The 16130-nt window shown below is 48.8% G+C and overlaps 8 non-coding genes across 8 annotated transcripts; all 8 read left to right on the forward strand.

The window, feature by feature from the left end:
• Positions 1-1769: 1769 nt before the first annotated feature.
• Positions 1770-1889, forward strand: trnal-uaa (transfer RNA leucine (anticodon UAA)). Its single transcript has 2 exons — positions 1770-1807; positions 1844-1889. It is a non-coding gene; the product is annotated as a tRNA-Leu (tRNA).
• Positions 1890-3587: 1698 nt separating this feature from the next.
• trnal-caa (transfer RNA leucine (anticodon CAA)) lies at positions 3588-3707 on the forward strand. The gene is made up of 2 exons: positions 3588-3625; positions 3662-3707. It is a non-coding gene; the product is annotated as a tRNA-Leu (tRNA).
• A 1871-nt stretch (positions 3708-5578) lies between these two features.
• On the forward strand, positions 5579-5698 carry trnal-uaa (transfer RNA leucine (anticodon UAA)). The gene is made up of 2 exons: positions 5579-5616; positions 5653-5698. It is a non-coding gene; the product is annotated as a tRNA-Leu (tRNA).
• Positions 5699-7404: 1706 nt separating this feature from the next.
• On the forward strand, positions 7405-7524 carry trnal-caa (transfer RNA leucine (anticodon CAA)). Its single transcript has 2 exons — positions 7405-7442; positions 7479-7524. It is a non-coding gene; the product is annotated as a tRNA-Leu (tRNA).
• A 1876-nt stretch (positions 7525-9400) lies between these two features.
• trnal-uaa (transfer RNA leucine (anticodon UAA)) lies at positions 9401-9520 on the forward strand. The gene is made up of 2 exons: positions 9401-9438; positions 9475-9520. It is a non-coding gene; the product is annotated as a tRNA-Leu (tRNA).
• Positions 9521-11393: 1873 nt separating this feature from the next.
• Positions 11394-11513, forward strand: trnal-uaa (transfer RNA leucine (anticodon UAA)). Its single transcript has 2 exons — positions 11394-11431; positions 11468-11513. It is a non-coding gene; the product is annotated as a tRNA-Leu (tRNA).
• A 1707-nt stretch (positions 11514-13220) lies between these two features.
• Positions 13221-13340, forward strand: trnal-caa (transfer RNA leucine (anticodon CAA)). Its single transcript has 2 exons — positions 13221-13258; positions 13295-13340. It is a non-coding gene; the product is annotated as a tRNA-Leu (tRNA).
• A 1711-nt stretch (positions 13341-15051) lies between these two features.
• Positions 15052-15171, forward strand: trnal-caa (transfer RNA leucine (anticodon CAA)). Its single transcript has 2 exons — positions 15052-15089; positions 15126-15171. It is a non-coding gene; the product is annotated as a tRNA-Leu (tRNA).
• Positions 15172-16130: the final 959 nt, after the last annotated feature.

Genomic DNA, 16130 nt, shown 5'->3' on the forward strand with positions numbered 1-16130 from the left:
TCGGTTTCAAAGATAAGGCTCAGGCATTTACAACAATCTTCAGACGCAAGTGCCCACTGGATCATCTTCCTCAGTCTCCTCCTGTGCTCCCCACCATCACACACACCATTCTTCAAACAATTACATTCACTCCGTCTCACATCAAGAGACACTGGACACTACAAAGGCTATGGGCCCTGCCAAGATTCTGGCACTGCTCCTGAACGCTGCTGCTCCACAACATGCCCTTCCTCGAGCCAAGTTCTCCCAGGACAGTGACAACACTGGGATCTACCTGGCCATCTGCCAAATTATCCAGGTATGTCCTGCACATAAAAAGCAGGACAAATCCAACTCAGCCAATTCCACTCCCGTCTATCTCTTCCCAATCCTCGGAAAAGTGATGGAAGGGCTCACCAACAGGGCTATCGAGCAGCACCTGCTCAGCAATAACCTGCTCAGCGACACCCAGTTTGGGATCCCCCAGGGTCACTCAGCTCCTGACCTCATTTTGTTTGTGCCTGTGTGAGAGAGAGAGAGAGAGAGAAAGTCTGTGTGAGTGTGTGAATGTGAGAGTGAGAGACAGTGTGTGTAAGCGCGTGAGAGAGGAAGCCTTTATGTGTGTGTGTGAGAGTTGTATATGTCTGTGTGTGTGTGTGTGTGTGTGTGTGTGTGTGTGTGTGTGTGTTGTGTGGGTGGAGTGTGTGTGTCTGAGAAAGTGAGTGTGTGGGTGTTTGTGTCTGCGAGAGACAGAGAGTGTGTGGGTGTATGATTGTGTGAGCATGTATGTGTGTGACAGAGAGAGAGGGAGAATTTGTATGTGTGTGAGAGTGTGTTTGTGTGTGAGAGAGAATGTGTGTGAGAGAGAGAGTGTGTGTGTGTGAGGGAGAGAATGTGTGTGTGAGAGAGAGAGCGAAAGTGTGTGTATATGAGGGAGAGTGTGTGAGTGTGTGTGTGTGAGGGAGTGTGTGTGTGTGTGTGAGAGAGAGAGTGAGTGTGTCAGCATGCATGTGTGTGACAGAGAGAGGGAGAATTTGTATGTGTGTGTGAGAGTATGTTTGAGTGTGTGTGTGTGAGAGAGAGTGTGTGTGTGCATGTGAGAGAGTGAGTGTATGTGTGAGAGAGAGAGAGAATGTGTGTGTGTGTGAGAGAGAGAGAGAGAGAGGGAGATTTTGTGTGTGTGAGAGAGTGTGTTTGTCTGTGTGAGAGAGAGTGAGTGTGAGTGCATGTCGGTGTGTGTGTGAAAGAGAGAGAGAGAATTTGTTTGTGCGTGAGAGAGAGTCTTATTTTTGTGAGAGAGTGTGTTTGTGTGTGAGTGAGACAGAAAGAGTGAGAGTGTGTGTGATAGAGAGTGTGTGTTTGTGTGCGCATGTGAGAGAGTGTGTGTGTGAAAGAGAGAAAGGGTGTGCGTGTGTGTGTGTGAGTGTGTGTGTGAGAGACTGAGAGTGTGTATGATAGAGAGTGTGTGTTTGTCTGTTCATGTGAGAGAGAATGTGTTAATGTGTGTGAGAGATAGAGAGGGAGTGAGAATTTGTGTGTGTGAGAGAAACTGAGAGTGTGAGTGTGTGTGTGAAAGAGAGAGACAATTTGTGTATGTGTGTGAGAGAGATTGTGTGTGTGTGTGTGTGTGAGAGAGAGAGTGTGTGAGAGAGAGACAGACTCTATATGAGGGATTGTTGTTGAGTGTGAATGCAAGGGAGCTGCAGAAATGCGGAATTGTATTTTGTGTCTGCACAAGGGCAAGGTGACTAACTGTGCAGAGTGAGAAAGAGAGCGGGCATCACCATCCTGTCAGGATGGCCGAGTGGTCTAAGGCGCCAGACTTAAGGAGTGTTAGTCCTTGCTCTGCATCTGGCCTTGTGAATTCTGGTCCCTTTCTAGGGGCGTGGGTTCAAATCCCACTCCTGACATGTCTCCCTTTTTCCCCAAACAAACCTTCCCACACCCACACACTCCCCCCAAATTTCACATCTTCTTGGAGAGGAGTCACTCCCCTTTCCCAAACATGGAAGAGTCCAACCCCTCGGTTTCAAAGATAAGGCTCAGGCATTTACAACAATCTTCAGACGCAAGTGCCCACTGGATCATCTTCCTCAGTCTCCTCCTGTGCTCCCCACCATCACACACACCATTCTTCAAACAATTACATTCACTCCGTCTCACATCAAAAGACACTGGACACTACAAAGGCTATGGGCCCTGCCAAGATTCTGGCACTGCTCCTGAACGCTGCTGCTCCACAACATGCCCTTCCTCGAGCCAAGTTCTCCCAGGACAGTGACAACACTGGGATCTACCTGGCCATCTGCCAAATTATCCAGGTATGTCCTGCACATAAAAAGCAGGACAAATCCAAATCAGCAAATTCCACTCCCGTCTATCTCTTCCCAATCCTCGGAAAAGTGATGGAAGGGCTCACCAACAGGGCTATCGAGCAGCACCTGCTCAGCAATAACCTGCTCAGTGACACCCAGTTTGGGATGCCCCAGGGTCACTCAGCTCCTGACCTCATTTTATTTGTGTCTGTGTGTGAGAGAGAGAGAGATTGTATGTGTTGGTGAGTGTGTGCGTGTGTGTGTGATAGAGAGGTTGGGTGTGTGTGTCTGTGTGTGGGTGTGAGAGAGAGTATGTGTGTGTGTGAGAGAGAGAGTGTGTGCCTGTGGGTATATGAGTTTGTGTGTGTGTTTGTATGTGTGTGTGAGAGAGATTGTGAGTCCATTTGAGTGTGTGTGTGTGTGAGACAGAGAGAGTGTGTACGTTTGTGCTTGTCTGTGAGTGTGAGAGTGAGTGCAGGTGTGTGTGTGTGAGTGTGTGAGAGAGCGAATGTGTGTCTGTGTGAGAGAGAGTGTCTGTGTGAGAGAAAATGTGTGTGTGAGAGAGTGAGTGTGTGTGAGAGGGAGAGAGAGTGTGTGTGTGTGTGTGTGTTTGTGTGTGAGGGAGAGAGTGCGTATGTGGGTGTGTGTGAGAGAGGGTGTGTTTGTGTGTGGGTGTGAGAGACAGACAGAGAGTGCGTGTGTGTGTGTGAGAGAGAGAGATTGTGAGTGCATGTGAGTGTGTGTGTGTGAGAGAGAGTGTGTGTGAGAGAGAGTGTGAGTGCAGGTGTTTGTGTGTGTGAGTGGGAATGCTTATGTATGAGTGTGTGAGAGAGAGTGTGCGTGTGTGAGAGTGTGTGTTTGTGTGTGTGAGAGAGAGTGTGTGTGTGTGTTGGAGAGAGTATGTGTGTGTGGGAGAGAGAGAGAGAGAATTTGTGCTTGTGTGGGGTATGAGAGACAGAAAGGGATTGTGAGTGTGTGTGAACGAATGTGTGTGCGTGCTTGTGAGATGGAGAGTGTGAGTGTGTGTGAGAGAGAGAGAGTGTATGTATATGCATGTGAGAGCGATTGTGTGTGTGAGAGAGGGTTTGTGTGTGTGTGTGTGAGAGAGAGTGTTTGTGTGTGTGTGTGTGTGTGTGTGTGAGAGAGAGAGAGACTGTGTATGAGGAATTGTTGCTGAGTGTGAATGCAAGTGAGCTGCAAAAATGCGGAATTGCATTTTTGTGTCTGCACAAGTGCATGGTGACTAATTGTACAGAGTGAGAAAGAGATCGGGAAGGCTTGGCTCAGCAGCTTGTCAGGATGGCCGAGTGGTCTAAGGCGCCAGACTCAAGGAGCGTTAATCCTTGCTCTGCATCTGGACTTGTGAATTCTGGTCCCTTTCTAGGGGCGTGGGTTCAAATCCCACTCCTGACATGTCTCCCTTTTTCCCCAAACAAACCTTCCCACACCCACACACTCCCCCCAAATTTCACATCTTCTTGGAGAGGAGTCACTCCCCCTTCCCAAACATGGAAGAGTCCAACCCCTCGGTTTCAAAGATAAGGCTCAGGCATTTACAACAATCTTCAGACGCAAGTGCCCACTGGATCATCTTCCTCAGTCTCCTCCTGTGCTCCCCACCATCACACACACCATTCTTCAAACAATTACATTCACTCCGTCTCACATCAAGAGACACTGGACACTACAAAGGCTATGGGCCCTGCCAAGATTCTGGCACTGCTCCTGAACGCTGCTGCTCCACAACATGCCCTTCCTCGAGCCAAGTTCTCCCAGGACAGTGACAACACTGGGATCTACCTGGCCATCTGCCAAATTATCCAGGTATGTCCTGCACATAAAAAGCAGGACAAATCCAACTCAGCCAATTCCACTCCCGTCTATCTCTTCCCAATCCTCGGAAAAGTGATGGAAGGGCTCACCAACAGGGCTATCGAGCAGCACCTGCTCAGCAATAACCTGCTCAGCGACACCCAGTTTGGGATCCCCCAGGGTCACTCAGCTCCTGACCTCATTTTGTTTGTGCCTGTGTGAGAGAGAGAGAGAGAGAGAAAGTCTGTGTGAGTGTGTGAATGTGAGAGTGAGAGACAGTGTGTGTAAGCGCGTGAGAGAGGAAGCCTTTATGTGTGTGTGTGAGAGTTGTATATGTCTGTGTGTGTGTGTGTGTGTGTGTGTGTTTGTGTGGGTGGAGTGTGTGTGTCTGAGAAAGTGAGTGTGTGGGTGTTTGTGTCTGCGAGAGACAGAGAGTGTGTGGGTGTATGATTGTGTGAGCATGTATGTGTGTGACAGAGAGAGAGGGAGAATTTGTATGTGTGTGAGAGTGTGTTTGTGTGTGAGAGAGAATGTGTGTGAGAGAGAGAGTGTGTGTGTGTGAGGGAGAGACTGTGTGTGTGAGAGAGAGAGCGAAAGTGTGTGTATATGAGGGAGAGTGTGTGAGTGTGTGTGTGTGAGGGAGTGTGTGTGTGTGTGTGTGAGAGAGAGAGTGAGTGTGTCAGCATGCATGTGTGTGACAGAGAGAGGGAGAATTTGTATGTGTGTGAGAGAGTATGTTTGAGTGTGTGTGTGTGAGAGAGAGTGTGTGTGTGCATGTGAGAGAGTGAGTGTATGTGTGAGAGAGAGAGAGAATGTGTGTGTGTGTGAGAGAGAGAGAGAGAGAGGGAGATTTTGTGTGTGTGAGAGAGTGTGTTTGTCTGTGTGAGAGAGAGTGAGTGTGAGTGCATGTCGGTGTGTGTGTGAAAGAGAGAGAGAGAATTTGTTTGTGCGTGAGAGAGAGTCTTATTTTTGTGAGAGAGTGTGTTTGTGTGTGAGTGAGACAGAAAGAGTGAGAGTGTGTGTGATAGAGAGTGTGTGTTTGTGTGCGCATGTGAGAGAGTGTGTGTGTGAAAGAGAGAAAGGGTGTGCGTGTGTGTGTGTGAGTGTGTGTGTGAGAGACTGAGAGTGTGTATGATAGAGAGTGTGTGTTTGTCTGTTCATGTGAGAGAGAATGTGTTAATGTGTGTGAGAGATAGAGAGGGAGTGAGAATTTGTGTGTGTGAGAGAAACTGAGAGTGTGAGTGTGTGTGTGAAAGAGAGAGACAATTTGTGTATGTGTGTGAGAGAGATTGTGTGTGTGTGTGTGTGTGAGAGAGAGAGAGTGTGTGAGAGAGAGACAGAGTCTATATGAGGGATTGTTGTTGAGTGTGAATGCAAGGGAGCTGCAGAAATGCGGAATTGTATTTTGTGTCTGCACAAGGGCAAGGTGACTAACTGTGCAGAGTGAGAAAGAGAGCGGGCATCACCATCCTGTCAGGATGGCCGAGTGGTCTAAGGCGCCAGACTTAAGGAGTGTTAGTCCTTGCTCTGCATCTGGCCTTGTGAATTCTGGTCCCTTTCTAGGGGCGTGGGTTCAAATCCCACTCCTGACATGTCTCCCTTTTTCCCCAAACAAACCTTCCCACACCCACACACTCCCCCCAAATTTCACATCTTCTTGGAGAGGAGTCACTCCCCTTTCCCAAACATGGAAGAGTCCAACCCCTCGGTTTCAAAGATAAGGCTCAGGCATTTACAACAATCTTCAGACGCAAGTGCCCACTGGATCATCTTCCTCAGTCTCCTCCTGTGCTCCCCACCATCACACACACCATTCTTCAAACAATTACATTCACTCCGTCTCACATCAAAAGACACTGGACACTGCAAAGGCTATGGGCCCTGCCAAGATTCTGGCACTGCTCCTGAACGCTGCTGCTCCACAACATGCCCTTCCTCGAGCCAAGTTCGCCCAGGACAGTGACAACACTGGGATCTACCTGGCCATCTGCCAAATTATCCAGGTATGTCCTGCACATAAAAAGCAGGACAAATCCAAATCAGCAAATTCCACTCCCGTCTATCTCTTCCCAATCCTCGGAAAAGTGATGGAAGGGCTCACCAACAGGGCTATCGAGCAGCACCTGCTCAGCAATAACCTGCTCAGTGACACCCAGTTTGGGATGCCCCAGGGTCACTCAGCTCCTGACCTCATTTTATTTGTGTCTGTGTGTGAGAGAGAGAGAGATTGTATGTGTTGGTGAGTGTGTGCGTGTGTGTGTGATAGAGAGGTTGGGTGTGTGTGTCTGTGTGTGGGTGTGAGAGAGAGTATGTGTGTGTGTGAGAGAGAGAGTGTGTGCCTGTGGGTATATGAGTTTGTGTGTGTGTTTGTATGTGTGTGTGAGAGAGATTGTGAGTCCATTTGAGTGTGTGTGTGTGTGAGACAGAGAGAGTGTGTACGTTTGTGCTTGTCTGTGAGTGTGAGAGTGAGTGCAGGTGTGTGTGTGTGAGTGTGTGAGAGAGCGAATGTGTGTCTGTGTGAGAGAGAGTGTCTGTGTGAGAGAAAATGTGTGTGTGAGAGAGTGAGTGTGTGTGAGAGGGAGAGAGAGTGTGTGTGTGTGTGTGTGTGTTTGTGTGTGAGGGAGAGAGTGCGTTTGTGGGTGTGTGTGAGAGAGGGTGTGTTTGTGTGTGGGTGTGAGAGACAGACAGAGAGTGCGTGTGTGTGTGTGAGAGAGAGAGATTGTGAGTGCATGTGAGTGTGTGTGTGTGAGAGAGAGTGTGTGTGAGAGAGAGTGTGAGTGCAGGTGTTTGTGTGTGTGAGTGGGAATGCTTATGTATGAGTGTGTGAGAGAGAGTGTGCGTGTGTGAGAGTGTGTGTTTGTGTGTGTGAGAGAGAGTGTGTGTGTGTGTTGGAGAGAGTATGTGTGTGTGGGAGAGAGAGAGAGAGAATTTGTGCTTGTGTGGGGTATGAGAGACAGAAAGGGATTGTGAGTGTGTGTGAACGAATGTGTGTGCGTGCTTGTGAGATGGAGAGTGTGAGTGTGTGTGAGAGAGAGAGAGTGTATGTATATGCATGTGAGAGCGATTGTGTGTGTGAGAGTGGGTTTGTGTGTGTGTGTGTGTGTGAGAGAGAGTGTTTGTGTGTGTGTGTGTGTGTGTGTGTGTGAGAGAGAGAGAGACTGTGTATGAGGAATTGTTGCTGAGTGTGAATGCAAGTGAGCTGCAAAAATGCGGAATTGCATTTTTGTGTCTGCACAAGTGCATGGTGACTAATTGTACAGAGTGAGAAAGAGATCGGGAAGGCTTGGGTCAGCAGCTTGTCAGGATGGCCGAGTGGTCTAAGGCGCCAGACTCAAGGAGCGTTAATCCTTGCTCTGCATCTGGACTTGTGAATTCTGGTCCCTTTCTAGGGGCGTGGGTTCAAATCCCACTCCTGACATGTCTCCCTTTTTCCCCAAACAAACCTTCCCACACCCACACACTCCCCCCAAATTTCACATCTTCTTGGAGAGGAGTCACTCCCCCTTCCCAAACATGGAAGAGTCCAACCCCTCGGTTTCAAAGATAAGGCTCAGGCATTTACAACAATCTTCAGACGCAAGTGCCCACTGGATCATCTTCCTCAGTCTCCTCCTGTGCTCCCCACCATCACACACACCATTCTTCAAACAATTACATTCACTCCGTCTCACATAAAGAGACACTGGACACTACAAAGGCTATGGGCCCTGCCAAGATTCTGGCACTGCTCCTGAACGCTGCTGCTCCACAACATGCCCTTCCTCGAGCCAAGTTCTCCCAGGACAGTGACAACACTGGGATCTACCTGGCCATCTGCCAAATTATCCAGGTATGTCCTGCACATAAAAAGCAGGACAAATCCAACTCAGCCAATTCCACTCCCGTCTATCTCTTCCCAATCCTCGGAAAAGTGATGGAAGGGCTCACCAACAGGGCTATCGAGCAGCACCTGCTCAGCAATAACCTGCTCAGCGACACCCAGTTTGGGATCCCCAGGGTCACTCAGCTCCTGACCTCATTTTGTTTGTGCCTGTGTGAGAGAGAGAGAGAGAGAGAAAGTCTGTGTGAGTGTGTGAATGTGAGAGTGAGAGACAGTGTGTGTAAGCGCGTGAGAGAGGAAGCCTTTATGTGTGTGTGTGAGAGTTGTATATGTCTGTGTGTGTGTGTGTGTGTGTGTGTGTGTGTTTGTGTTTGTGTGGGGTGTGTGTGTCTGAGAAAGTGAGTGTGTGGGTGTTTGTGTCTGCGAGAGACAGAGAGTGTGTGGGTGTATGATTGTGTGAGCATGTATGTGTGTGACAGAGAGAGAGGGAGAATTTGTATGTGTGTGAGAGTGTGTTTGTGTGTGAGAGAGAATGTGTGTGAGAGAGAGAGTGTGTGTGTGTGAGGGAGAGAATGTGTGTGTGAGAGAGAGAGCGAAAGTGTGTGTATATGAGGGAGAGTGTGTGAGTGTGTGTGTGTGAGGGAGTGTGTGTGTGTGTGTGTGAGAGAGAGAGTGAGTGTGTCAGCATGCATGTGTGTGACAGAGAGAGGGAGAATTTGTATGTGTGTGAGAGAGTATGTTTGAGTGTGTGTGTGTGAGAGAGAGTGTGTGTGTGCATGTGAGAGAGTGAGTGTATGTGTGAGAGAGAGAGAGAATGTGTGTGTGTGTGAGAGAGAGAGAGAGAGAGGGAGATTTTGTGTGTGTGAGAGAGTGTGTTTGTCTGTGTGAGAGAGAGTGAGTGTGAGTGCATGTCGGTGTGTGTGTGAAAGAGAGAGAGAGAATTTGTTTGTGCGTGAGAGAGAGTCTTATTTTTGTGAGAGAGTGTGTTTGTGTGTGAGTGAGACAGAAAGAGTGAGAGTGTGTGTGATAGAGAGTGTGTGTTTGTGTGCGCATGTGAGAGAGTGTGTGTGTGAAAGAGAGAAAGGGTGTGCGTGTGTGTGTGTGAGTGTGTGTGTGAGAGACTGAGAGTGTGTATGATAGAGAGTGTGTGTTTGTCTGTTCATGTGAGAGAGAATGTGTTAATGTGTGTGAGAGATAGAGAGGGAGTGAGAATTTGTGTGTGTGAGAGAAACTGAGAGTGTGAGTGTGTGTGTGAAAGAGAGAGACAATTTGTGTATGTGTGTGAGAGAGATTGTGTGTGTGTGTGTGTGTGTGAGAGAGAGAGTGTGTGAGAGAGAGACAGACTCTATATGAGGGATTGTTGTTGAGTGTGAATGCAAGGGAGCTGCAGAAATGCGGAATTGTATTTTGTGTCTGCACAAGGGCAAGGTGACTAACTGTGCAGAGTGAGAAAGAGAGCGGGCATCACCATCCTGTCAGGATGGCCGAGTGGTCTAAGGTGCCAGACTTAAGGAGTGTTAGTCCTTGCTCTGCATCTGGCCTTGTGAATTCTGGTCCCTTTCTAGGGGCGTGGGTTCAAATCCCACTCCTGACATGTCTCCCTTTTTCCCCAAACAAACCTTCCCACACCCACACACTCCCCCAAATTTCACATCTTCTTGGAGAGGAGTCACTCCCCCTTCCCAAACATGGAAGAGTCCAACCCCTCGGTTTCAAAGATAAGGCTCAGGCATTTACAACAATCTTCAGACGCAAGTGCCCACTGGATCATCTTCCTCAGTCTCCTCCTGTGCTCCCCACCATCACACACACCATTCTTCAAACAATTACATTCACTCCGTCTCACATCAAAAGACACTGGACACTACAAAGGCTATGGGCCCTGCCAAGATTCTGGCACTGCTCCTGAACGCTGCTGCTCCACAACATGCCCTTCCTCGAGCCAAGTTCTCCCAGGACAGTGACAACACTGGGATCTACCTGGCCATCTGCCAAATTATCCAGGTATGTCCTGCACATAAAAAGCAGGACAAATCCAAATCAGCAATTCCACTCCCGTCTATCTCTTCCCAATCCTCGGAAAAGTGATGGAAGGGCTCACCAACAGGGCTATCGAGCAGCACCTGCTCAGCAATAACCTGCTCAGCGACACCCAGTTTGGGATCCCCCAGGGTCACTCAGCTCCTGACCTCATTTTGTTTGTGCCTGTGTGAGAGAGAGAGAGAGAGAGAAAGTCTGTGTGAGTGTGTGAATGTGAGAGTGAGAGACAGTGTGTGTAAGCGCGTGAGAGAGGAAGCCTTTATGTGTGTGTGTGAGAGTTGTATATGTCTGTGTGTGTGTGTGTGTGTGTGTGTGTGTTTGTGTGGGTGGAGTGTGTGTGTCTGAGAAAGTGAGTGTGTGGGTGTTTGTGTCTGCGAGAGACAGAGAGTGTGTGGGTGTATGATTGTGTGAGCATGTATGTGTGTGACAGAGAGAGAGGGAGAATTTGTATGTGTGTGAGAGTGTGTTTGTGTGTGAGAGAGAATGTGTGTGAGAGAGAGAGTGTGTGTGTGTGAGGGAGAGAATGTGTGTGTGAGAGAGAGAGCGAAAGTGTGTGTATATGAGGGAGAGTGTGTGTGTGTGTGTGTGTGAGGGTGTGTGTGTGTGTGTGTGTGAGAGAGAGAGTGAGTGTGTCAGCATGCATGTGTGTGACAGAGAGAGGGAGAATTTGTATGTGTGTGTGTGAGAGAGTATGTTTGAGTGTGTGTGTGTGTGAGAGAGAGTGTGTGTGTGCATGTGAGAGAGTGAGTGTATGTGTGAGAGAGAGAGAGAATGTGTGTGTGTGAGAGAGAGAGAGAGAGAGGGAGATTTTGTGTGTGTGAGAGAGTGTGTTTGTCTGTGTGAGAGAGAGTGAGTGTGAGTGCATGTCGGTGTGTGTGTGAAAGAGAGAGAGAGAATTTGTTTGTGCGTGAGAGAGAGTCTTATTTTTGTGAGAGAGTGTGTTTGTGTGTGAGTGAGACAGAAAGAGTGAGAGTGTGTGTGATAGAGAGTGTGTGTTTGTGTGCGCATGTGAGAGAGTGTGTGTGTGAAAGAGAGAAAGGGTGTGCGTGTGTGTGTGTGAGTGTGTGTGTGAGAGACTGAGAGTGTGTATGATAGAGAGTGTGTGTTTGTCTGTTCATGTGAGAGAGAATGTGTTAATGTGTGTGAGAGATAGAGAGGGAGTGAGAATTTGTGTGTGTGAGAGAAACTGAGAGTGTGAGTGTGTGTGTGAAAGAGAGAGACAATTTGTGTATGTGTGTGAGAGAGATTGTGTGTGTGTGTGTGTGTGAGAGAGAGAGTGTGTGAGAGAGAGACAGACTCTATATGAGGGATTGTTGTTGAGTGTGAATGCAAGGGAGCTGCAGAAATGCGGAATTGTATTTTGTGTCTGCACAAGGGCAAGGTGACTAACTGTGCAGAGTGAGAAAGAGAGCGGGCATCACCATCCTGTCAGGATGGCCGAGTGGTCTAAGGCGCCAGACTTAAGGAGTGTTAGTCCTTGCTCTGCATCTGGCCTTGTGAATTCTGGTCCCTTTCTAGGGGCGTGGGTTCAAATCCCACTCCTGACATGTCTCCCTTTTTCCCCAAACAAACCTTCCCACACCCACACTCCCCCCAAATTTCACATCTTCTTGGAGAGGAGTCACTCCCCTTCCCAAACATGGAAGAGTCCAACCCCTCGGTTTCAAAGATAAGGCTCAGGCATTTACAACAATCTTCAGACGCAAGTGCCCACTGGATCATCTTCCTCAGTCTCCTCCTGTGCTCCCCACCATCACACACACCATTCTTCAAACAATTACATTCACTCCGTCTCACATAAAGAGACACTGGACACTGCAAAGGCTATGGGCCCTGCCAAGATTCTGGCACTGCTCCTGAACGCTGCTGCTCCACAACATGCCCTTCCTCGAGCCAAGTTCTCCCAGGACAGTGACAACACTGGGATCTACCTGGCCATCTGCCAAATTATCCAGGTATGTCCTGCACATAAAAAGCAGGACAAATCCAAATCAGCAAATTCCACTCCCGTCTATCTCTTCCCAATCCTCGGAAAAGTGATGGAAGGGCTCACCAACAGGGCTATCGAGCAGCACCTGCTCAGCAATAACCTGCTCAGTGACACCCAGTTTGGGATGCCCCAGGGTCACTCAGCTCCTGACCTCATTTTATTTGTGTCTGTGTGTGAGAGAGAGAGAGATTGTATGTGTTGGTGAGTGTGTGCGTGTGTGTGTGATAGAGAGGTTGGGTGTGTGTGTCTGTGTGTGGGTGTGAGAGAGAGTATGTGTGTGTGTGAGAGAGAGAGTGTGTGCCTGTGGGTATATGAGTTTGTGTGTGTGTTTGTATGTGTGTGTGAGAGAGATTGTGAGTCCATTTGAGTGTGTGTGTGTGTGAGACAGAGAGAGTGTGTACGTTTGTGCTTGTCTGTGAGTGTGAGAGTGAGTGCAGGTGTGTGTGTGTGAGTGTGTGAGAGAGCGAATGTGTGTCTGTGTGAGAGAGAGTGTCTGTGTGAGAGAAAATGTGTGTGTGAGAGAGTGAGTGTGTGTGAGAGGGAGAGAGAGTGTGTGTGTGTGTGTGTGTGTTTGTGTGTGAGGGAGAGAGTGCGTATGTGGGTGTGTGTGAGAGAGGGTGTGTTTGTGTGTGGTGTGAGAGACAGACAGAGAGTGCGTGTGTGTGTGTGAGAGAGAGAGATTGTGAGAGCATGTGAGTGTGTGTGTGTGAGAGAGAGTGTGTGTGAGAGAGAGTGTGAGTGCAGGTGTTTGTGTGTGTGAGTGGGAATGCTTATGTATGAGTGTGTGAGAGAGAGTGTGCGTGTGTGAGAGTGTGTGTTTGTGTGTGTGAGAGAGAGTGTGTGTGTGTGTTGAGAGTAAGAGAGAGTATGTGTGTGTGGGAGAGAGAGAGAGAGAATTTGTGCTTGTGTGTGGTATGAGAGACAGAAAGGGATTGTGAGTGTGTGTGAACGAATGTGTGTGCGTGCTTGTGAGATGGAGAGTGTGAGTGTGTGTGAGAGAGAGAGAGTGTATGTATATGCATGTGAGAGCGATTGTGTGTGTGAGAGAGGGTTTGTGTGTGTGTGTGTGTGAGAGAGAGTGTTTGTGTGTGTGTGTGTGTGTGTGTGTGTGAGAGAGAGAGAGACTGTGTATGAGGAATTGTTGCTGAGTGTGAATGCAAGTGAGCTGCAAAAATGCGGAATTGCATTTTTGTGTCTGCACAAGTGCATGGTGACTAATTGTACAGAGTGAGAAAGAGATCGGGAAGGCTTGGCTCAGCAGCTTGTCAGGATGGCCGAGTGGTCTAAGGCGCCAGACTCAAGGAGCGTTAATCCTTGCTCTGCATCTGGACTTGTGAATTCTGGTCCCTTTCTAGGGGCGTGGGTTCAAATCCCACTCCTGACATGTCTCCCTTTTTCCCCAAACAAACCTTCCCACACCCACACACTCCCCCAAATTTCACATCTTCTTGGAGAGGAGTCACTCCCCTTCCCAAACATGGAAGAGTCCAACCCCTCGGTTTCAAAGATAAGGCTCAGGCATTTACAACAATCTTCAGACGCAAGTGCCCACTGGATCATCTTCCTCAGTCTCCTCCTGTGCTCCCCACCATCACACACACCATTCTTCAAACAATTACATTCACTCCGTCTCACATCAAAAGACACTGGACACTACAAAGGCTATGGGCCCTGCCAAGATTCTGGCACTGCTCCTGAACGCTGCTGCTCACAACATGCCCTTCCTCGAGCCAAGTTCTCCCAGGACAGTGACAACACTGGGATCTACCTGGCCATCTGCCAAATTATCCAGGTATGTCCTGCACATAAAAAGCAGGACAAATCCAAATCAGCAAATTCCACTCCCGTCTATCTCTTCCCAATCCTCGGAAAAGTGATGGAAGGGCTCACCAACAGGGCTATCGAGCAGCACCTGCTCAGCAATAACCTGCTCAGTGACACCCAGTTTGGGATGCCCCAGGGTCACTCAGCTCCTGACCTCATTTTATTTGTGTCTGTGTGTGAGAGAGAGAGAGATTGTATGTGTTGGTGAGTGTGTGCGTGTGTGTGTGATAGAGAGGTTGGGTGTGTGTGTCTGTGTGTGGGTGTGAGAGAGAGTATGTGTGTGTGTGAGAGAGAGAGAGTGTGTGCCTGTGGGTATATGAGTTTGTGTGTGTGTTTGTATGTGTGTGTGAGAGAGATTGTGAGTCCATTTGAGTGTGTGTGTGTGTGAGACAGAGAGAGTGTGTACGTTTGTGCTTGTCTGTGAGTGTGAGAGTGAGTGCAGGTGTGTGTGTGTGAGTGTGTGAGAGAGCGAATGTGTGTCTGTGTGAGAGAGAGTGTCTGTGTGAGAGAAAATGTGTGTGTGAGAGAGTGAGTGTGTGTGAGAGGGAGAGAGAGTGTGTGTGTGTGTGTGTGTGTGTGTTTGTGTGTGAGGGAGAGAGTGCGTATGTGGGTGTGTGTGAGAGAGGGTGTGTTTGTGTGTGGGTGTGAGAGACAGACAGAGAGTGCGTGTGTGTGTGTGAGAGAGAGAGATTGTGAGTGCATGTGAGTGTGTGTGTGTGAGAGAGAGTGTGTGTGAGAGAGAGTGTGAGTGCAGGTGTTTGTGTGTGTGAGTGGGAATGCTTATGTATGAGTGTGTGAGAGAGAGTGTGCGTGTGTGAGAGTGTGTGTTTGTGTGTGTGAGAGAGAGTGTGTGTGTGTGTGTTGGAGAGAGTATGTGTGTGTGGGAGAGAGAGAGAGAGAATTTGTGCTTGTGTGGGGTATGAGAGACAGAAAGGGATTGTGAGTGTGTGTGAACGAATGTGTGTGCGTGCTTGTGAGATGGAGAGTGTGAGTGTGTGTGAGAGAGAGAGAGTGTATGTATATGCATGTGAGAGCGATTGTGTGTGTGAGAGAGGGTTTGTGTGTGTGTGTGTGTGTGAGAGAGAGTGTTTGTGTGTGTGTGTGTGTGTGTGTGTGTGAGAGAGAGAGAGACTGTGTATGAGGAATTGTTGCTGAGTGTGAATGCAAGTGAGCTGCAAAAATGCGGAATTGCATTTTTGTGTCTGCACAAGTGCATGGTGACTAATTGTACAGAGTGAGAAAGAGATCGGGAAGGCTTGGCTCAGCAGCTTGTCAGGATGGCCGAGTGGTCTAAGGCGCCAGACTCAAGGAGCGTTAATCCTTGCTCTGCATCTGGACTTGTGAATTCTGGTCCCTTTCTAGGGGCGTGGGTTCAAATCCCACTCCTGACATGTCTCCCTTTTTCCCCAAACAAACCTTCCCACACCCACACACTCCCCCCAAATTTCACATCTTCTTGGAGAGGAGTCACTCCCCTTCCCAAACATGGAAGAGTCCAACCCCTCGGTTTCAAAGATAAGGCTCAGGCATTTACAACAATCTTCAGACGCAAGTGCCCACTGGATCATCTTCCTCAGTCTCCTCCTGTGCTCCCCACCATCACACACACCATTCTTCAAACAATTACATTCACTCCGTCTCACATAAAGAGACACTGGACACTACAAAGGCTATGGGCCCTGCCAAGATTCTGGCACTGCTCCTGAACGCTGCTGCTCCACAACATGCCCTTCCTCGAGCCAAGTTCTCCCAGGACAGTGACAACACTGGGATCTACCTGGCCATCTGCCAAATTATCCAGGTATGTCCTGCACATAAAAAGCAGGACAAATCCAACTCAGCCAATTCCACTCCCGTCTATCTCTTCCCAATCCTCGGAAAAGTGATGGAAGGGCTCACCAACAGGGCTATCGAGCAGCACCTGCTCAGCAATAACCTGCTCAGCGACACCCAGTTTGGGATCCCCCAGGGTCACTCAGCTCCTGACCTCATTTTGTTTGTGCCTGTGTGAGAGAGAGAGAGAGAGAGAAAGTCTGTGTGAGTGTGTGAATGTGAGAGTGAGAGACAGTGTGTGTAAGCGCGTGAGAGAGGAAGCCTTTATGTGTGTGTGTGAGAGTTGTATATGTCTGTGTGTGTGTGTGTGTGTGTGGGTGGAGTGTGTGTGTCTGAGAAAGTGAGTGTGTGGGTGTTTGTGTCTGCGAGAGACAGAGAGTGTGTGGGTGTATGATTGTGTGAGCATGTATGTGTGTGACAGAGAGAGAGGGAGAATTTGTATGTGTGTGAGAGTGTGTTTGTGTGTGAGAGAGAATGTGTGTGAGAGAGAGAGTGTGTGTGTGTGAGGGAGAGAATG

Source organism: Hemiscyllium ocellatum, unplaced genomic scaffold (assembly GCF_020745735.1).
Source record: "Hemiscyllium ocellatum isolate sHemOce1 unplaced genomic scaffold, sHemOce1.pat.X.cur. scaffold_857_pat_ctg1, whole genome shotgun sequence".
Classification (NCBI taxonomy): Eukaryota; Metazoa; Chordata; class Chondrichthyes; order Orectolobiformes; family Hemiscylliidae; genus Hemiscyllium; species Hemiscyllium ocellatum.